This window comes from Aquila chrysaetos, chromosome W (assembly GCF_900496995.4).
Source record: "Aquila chrysaetos chrysaetos chromosome W, bAquChr1.4, whole genome shotgun sequence".
Lineage (NCBI taxonomy): Eukaryota > Metazoa > Chordata > Aves > Accipitriformes > Accipitridae > Aquila > Aquila chrysaetos.
In genome coordinates this window covers 9709597-9716592 of record NC_054457.1, presented here as the reverse complement: position 1 = coordinate 9716592, position 6996 = coordinate 9709597, and positions in this window count along the sequence as shown.

Genomic DNA, 6996 nt, shown 5'->3' with positions numbered 1-6996 from the left:
TGATAAAAGGGATGCTTTTTGCTTAACAAGTCAAGTATGACTATTATTTATCAGTGTCTGCTGTCAAAACGATTGAAAAATGCTGCAGGAGGAATAGAGTTGAGAGGATATTGCTGTGAAATTGCACGAATGGTGTTCCTTATTTTCTGTCGACTTCTCTCCCTCTTCCTTTTTTAATTTGCAGGGGAGAGGGTGGTGAAGCTAGAAATGTGGGCGATTTCTTGGGGAAAAGTAGAAAGAAGAAGGAAAAAAAAACATAGGAAAGGGTTGGTTTTGCTCGAATCCAAGTGTTCCCTAGTGCTCCCGGCCAGCACAAGACAAAGGCTCGCTTTAAAAAAATCCTTAACAACTGGAATATATAGAGATTTTTAGTCTGACAAAGACAAGTTGGTTTGCATGACAGTTACTCCAAACCCTAATGTTTTCTTAACATAACCTTTTTCCTCCCTCCTCACCATCTCAGCCCACCCTGAGCAAGCTCAGCTATGGAGACAAACCAGTAGAAAGAAAATTAAAAAGTTTAAAAGTCTAATACAAGGATTTCAATCATCCTGATTAGAAACTGGATTCATTTTGTATGCTCAAGTGTAATACATTTTTGAGTACTTGATAAATATTTAAATAAATATGAAATCTACCTTAAACTGTGTGATCAGTAACCCTTGTGTTTTCATGCAGGATTAGAGGCTTGGTATGATGCTTCGGGGGGCGGGAGGGAGAAAGGGTGTAATTTCTGCCCGGTGGTCTAACGTGTAAGTTGTTTGAGTCGCTCTTATTGATGGGGGGAAAGGGGGAGTTTGGAGACCGAGTCTCGACTCGGAGGGGTCTTTAATTGGCGCTGAAAACCTATAAAGTCAGGACAAAACGGGGTCCTTTGCATTCGCCTTTTACCACCTGGCGGCTAATGCGTAGGTGGGAAGCGCGGCCACTCCGGGGGGAGAGGCTCAGGGTTACGCGGGGGCGTTGCCGAGACATCTTTCCCGCCCCCGGGCATGACTTTCGGGCTGGTGAAGGTCTGTTGTCTCCGAGGGCTACGCAAGAGAGAAAGGCAAATTTTGGCTGTCGCTCCTGTCCGTCCTTGCGAGAAGGAAGGGCCTCCAGTCTTGCGTGGGGCTGTGCGGCGCCCCGCGGGCCCGGCGCGCCCTCCCGGCGGCTGAGGCTGCCGCCGATATAAGTGACCCGCCGGGAGGTAGGGGTCTTCCGTTTGGGCTGGCAACGGAGCGTCTTGCTTCTAGAAATACACAGGGCATCATGTCTTCTGAGGGCTGCAGCCGCGCTCCGGCTCCTCGGTTCTACAGTGGGCTGCGGGCGGGAGCCCCGCTCGGGATGTGTCTGCACCCCCACGTACTGCGGGGCTCCTATCTGCACCCCCCCCGAAGGGCCTGAGCCTCCCCCCCCCCCGACTTTCGGGGGGAGCTATGGTCGCTTCTGCGGCGGCCGCTCGGGGGTCTCTAGCCCCTCGGGCTCAGCGCCGCGGGGTGAGTCCCCCCGGCCGCCACCACCCCGCTCCTCTGCGCAAACCTGCGGCCCCGGGGTCACACCGGAGCCTCCCCCACCCCCGAAACTTAAGTTAAACAAACCTCGTCTTATTTTAAGATTATTTCTTTTGTGGGGAGGAGAGGGTTCTTTTATGGCCTTTGTTTCCTTTTTCCATTTCATATATTTGTGTCATATTCCCCGCCCCCCCCCCCAGCTTTGAGTATTATCTGCTGTGGAGCAAATAGAGACAAACTTTTGAGCAGTCCCTCCTAGTACCTTCAGGAAAACACTTCCTGAGCTTGGGCAGCAGGATTTGTGCAAGCGAGAGAAAACATCCTCTTTAAGAAATGCGCGTGCGTGTCCTTGTGGTGCTCTGTGCAGGTTCCTGCTCTGGTTCCTCTTTCCTATACGGGCGAGGGCGGCAATTAACAATCCCAGGTCCGCCGTTTTACTTCTTGCTGCAGCCCCTCTTAATAATGTCAAACAAGGTCTGTTAAAGCCTGCTGTAATTTCTCTGAGAATTTTGTTTGTACACACACAGAGACCAATATTCAAACTCTTCTCATTTCAATATTTGTACCAGGTTAATTAGCTCTCAGCATTTCCAGCCAACGTAGCAGTGAGACGTAGAAGCCGGGGACCTGAATTCCAACGTTGAGATCAGTCGAACATCTCAACAGTAAGTGCTTGCCTTTATATACATACATATCTTGACAAATCGACGTTGGATCACCCAAAAGTAGGCAGTGGGGAAAGAATGAGGGCCGCCCCCCGCGGTGCCGGCCCGGGGAGGGCTCGCTGACAGCCCTCGGGCCGCCGCAGCCCGAGCGCAGAGCACGGGATAGAGCCGAACCGGGTTCCAGGTCCGCGGTGCCGGGCGGGTTTCACAGGCACAGCCCCGCGCTCGCCCCGTCTGCACGCCCGAAACGCCGACAGCGTTTTACGGTGCGAGGTGCCGCTGCTGGGCGCTTTGCGCGCTTCAGCGGAGCTGTAAGTAGTTAATAAAGGGGCTGGAAAAATATCTTGTTTATTGATTGTTCCTGATTGTTTTCTTGATAACAGAGCAAGCCACTTAATGACTGTTTGAGCTCAGGCGCCACAAACATAAACTTAACAGCTCCCAGTGTGCCGGCCCTGCCGGAGGATCACTCCTCACTTCCCGGGCCTTGTGAAGTGCAGGCGGAGAAGGCAGCTCTCAAGGAGGCGGGCTCCGGGGGGGGGGGGGGGGGGGGCTCGCCTGTATGACCGAGCTTTCCATATTGCACGGTATCTGCCGTCATTAGCCAGGTAAAGGGGTGTAAGATTAATCGGTGCCTTTCCCCGAGCCTCCTGCCCGTGCCGGAGGTCGGGGTGGGCTCTGCACCGCTCTTCGCAACATCCCAGCCGAGAGATGCGGCTTTTACATGAGGTTTTCGTTGAATTTTCTTGCCGCGGCTAAGCGTCACCAGACAAGTGCTCTGGGCTTGTCTGGGGCCGGGGAGGGAGGGCGACGGAGGCAGGGAGGGCGCGCAGCCTCGCCGCGCCCGGCCCGCACTCCCCGCCGGGCCGTGTCGCCCGAGACCCGCAGAACCGGGACAATAACCCCGCCGGGTGACCTGGCCGCTCTCCGCCGCTGTTGCAGCTGGATTGATTACCTGCAGCTCCGGATTTCTCCGGGGGGTGGGGAGAAGGAAGGATGCAAACCAGGATTTTTGCTGGAGTGTGTATCTGTCTTTTTTTTGTTTTCTTTTCTCTTGGCAGACAAAACAGGGCAAGGTGTGTTTGTGGGTGAGAGAGAGGGCGGAAAAGTTTTCCAGAAATAAGTGACACGGACCAAAGCAGAGCTTGGCTCCTATCTCCGGGCAGACCTCGGGCGGCAACGGGAAGAGGAAAATAGGGTGTTACTGTGGCTTTTCTTTAGGAGCGCTGTTCAGGTCGGTAGATCTCCAAGGCTAATCCAAACAACCCATTTGACTTGTGAAGTCTGGAGTCTAGACAGAGTTGGTGGCTCGGCGGCTCCTTATCTGGTTTTGGAATCAGCCAAAAGAGACTTTTCTTAATGTCCATAGCAGCAGTGAGATCTGCCGAGGAGCCACCGCACCTTGCAGACAGGACAACAAATACACCCACCACCTGGAAGCTTTACAGCCCGCTTTGTTGTTCCTGGGCCGGCTGCCTCCCCCCCGCCCCTGGCCGCCGGGCTGATTAGTAAAACTTATAGCCCGCTACTTGCCACGGCAGCTGCTCCTGTCACCCCCCGGGCACTGAAAGGCCACCTCTGCGGCAGGATGTGGCAGTGGGCACTCGAGCCCCGCTGGGGTCAGAAGTGCTATGGTGGTTTTTGGGAGTAGAAAATTGCCTTCTGTATTAGTCCCTTTATGCTGGGTTTGTGGATATTGCAAGCTGTAAAGCTTGTTTGATGCAGTTGGGATCAATAAAGGCATTTAACTCAATAGCAAGCAGCATTTTGGAAAGTAGGGAGAAAGAGGCATCTTTTGGTTGGATGTCACTCTTTCTATTTATTCATTTGTTCTCTTGAGCTTTCAAACTCTCCTAGCATGTTGGGCTGATGGATGGTGTGTTTCCAGGTTTCCGAACAGTGCATGAGCCCATCCACTGCCTCTGATGTTTCTCTACTGTAACACAAAATGGTTTGCTGTGAATCCATGTGATTCCTCTCCAAACTCTGCAGTTTCTCAGTGCAGTTCAGGGCCATGATATTCCATTTTGGAAGAAAGCAAGCTGATTGCTATAACTATGATGCAGTGATATGCTATTTGCAGCAGACACTGTAATTGAGTCTGCTAATGTGGAATTATGAAATTTGCCAGTGGGTAGGACTCTCTATGTAGTTTAGAAGGTTTGTGGTTTTTGGATAAGTGCTATTTTCTAGATTTAGTAGTTGCAAATTTCCTCATGTACAGAGCAAATTATATTGCAAAGCTTATGTAATAATTTCCCATCAAACACATTTAAACCATTTTAAACTCCCAATAACTCAGGGAATTCAGGATCAAGAGAGCAAGATTTCCCTAGAAAAGGAATCTTAACTATGATCCTGATACTCCTCTTTTTTACCCATGAGTAAAAAAAAAAAAAAAAACTTCATGTTTATTTTTATCTGTCACAAATACAAGGTGTTGTTTGAAAAGTGTTAAACTTAGTAGGTATACAGACATAATACTGATGTGTCACTGTGCATGATCAAGTAAAATATGGTGGGAATTAATTTGAAAAGTTTATGAAGGTTTTAACTACAGCCCATAAATTAGTCTTTTTTACAAAGATATGATGGTATGTAGAAGATCTTACAGTATATATGACACTTAAAAAAATACTCCAATATTTGGAGCCCAAACATTTTTTCCCCAACTTGAAGACACAAGCTGAGGTCCTAGTCCTGGAAGTGCTTACTGTAAGTAATCTGAAGTAATTAATATTAGACATCTCTAGTGAATCAGGAATTGCAGGAGCAAACTTTCTAGTTTACACAAGGCCTTCTGTGAAGGTAGTGAAGGATTTGCTGCTAACCTCTAGTGAAGCAGGAATGCATAGCTTTGAAGGCTTGAATCCAATTCTCACTGAAGTTAGTGGCAAAAATCCCCTAGACATGGGTATAAAATAAGTGCTGTGATTTCTGTAGGGAAAAAAGTAATTTCCTTTCTACCACCCTCATTTTTTTTCCATATTTGACCTTAAATGACTGCATAATTTTCTATAAGAGAAAAACCCTCTTAAGCTATTGGTGCATCAGTAAAAGCATCTTGCTTGGTGTGGTAATCAGAAACAGGAGCTAATAGCTCATCTGAATGTACAGAATATTATAAAATAAAACAGCTACTCCCTGTCTCACAGCCTCCTAAGGGAAATTTCATACGTTGTGAATTCTGGGATAGGAGACTACATACAAATTACTTATACGATATTTTACAGAAGAGAACTCTTAGCAAAACTTAACAGAATTAGCCCCACACCAGCTCTGAAGTTCTAATTTACATGTATTTCACCTTCATGATATGAAGCAAGGAAGATTTTGACGGATTTGGCCCTACCAGCGTGACTCAAATTCAGGCTCATTCTGAGTCAGGCAACTGCCCAATTGGCTGTTGCAGAATGATCCCAAACTTCACACACAGCACAGTTGGTGGGATTTGAGTTGTGCTAAAGATGCAGAGTCTTGTTTAGTGAAAATGAATTGATAGTAAACAGGTTTTTTTTTTTACTTAGATTCTTTTTCTGTAGCAAGAATTTAATGATTTTAGCACTTGAAAGACTAGAGTTTTTTTAGTTATTCAAGTAATGTTATTCAGGGTTGGGCCTTTCCTGGCTGAAAACCATGGGTAGTGGGTAGTTTTGATAATTAAGTCAGGATGAGAAAGATTGAACACTTAGTGGCCAGAGACCTCAGATTGTTGTATCACTTTAAATGAAAGTGTTTTAGTCCAGCATTCATTCCAGATCTTACTGGCTTACTGGTTAGTGTAACTGGGGAAACAACTAACCCCCAGTGTTCATACAGGAGCAATATATTCAAGACAGATGCATCTTCTTCATCACATTTTTTTAAATGCTAGGTTTTTAAATCTCTGTTTTTGTGGTTCACTGTTTTTCTTCTAATGCCTTCTTTCAAGGCATCTTTGCCTGTCATTCCAGTAAGCATAGCTGTTTTATGCTCTGATCTTAATTTTTTTTCTGAGTAAAGCCCCAATGGACTTTAAGAGAGTCATGTGTCCTCAATTCAGTTGAGCCCATCCCTTTTCAAAGTCAGGGATCTCTGCCAATTATATAGTGGCAAAGGCAAGAACATTTAGATTTTTGCAGTGCCCACCACATACCATATTTCTTTGTGGTACTATTACTATACTATTATGAGGTACTTCCAGGACTACTTTAATGACTTCTGCTCTGAAGTGAAATGTCACCATTTGGGATCTCGGCTCTGCAGTATGTAGGCTCTTCAAAACTGATTACATTAGGGAAATGTGTTTGCAGTTTTAATTTAACTTATTAAATCATTATCACAGAAAAAAAAAAGGCACAGAAGATTAAGGCAGATACCACTTCTTAGAACTATCACATCAAAATTATTCTTAAGTTTGACATTTTTCCTGGTGAATATTTTGTTTATAAAAAGACATTTCTTTCTGAAATAATTAGGTCACTCAAGCAGGGATTCATTTGAGGGTGCTTACATTTGTTCCATGGTCATGCAATACCTAATACAATGGGCCATGCTCCTCACGGGACCTTAGAGCAATGCTATAACCAACATGGTCAATAATAGTAAATAAAAGACTATGGTGATGTTAATACAACTCTACAATAATAACTGGCCAATATAGATGTAAAGACTTGTGTCTTATAGATGCTTAATTCCCACAAAATAATTTTTCAACACTGCACCTATTCCTGTTTCTATGGCAAAAATGTTGCTAACTTCCACAGGAGAATTTGATCTCTTCATTCAGTAAGTGGCTCAGAAAAAAATGGGAATTAAAAATGAAATAGCATGACAAGTAGTAGCATTGCAATTAACAG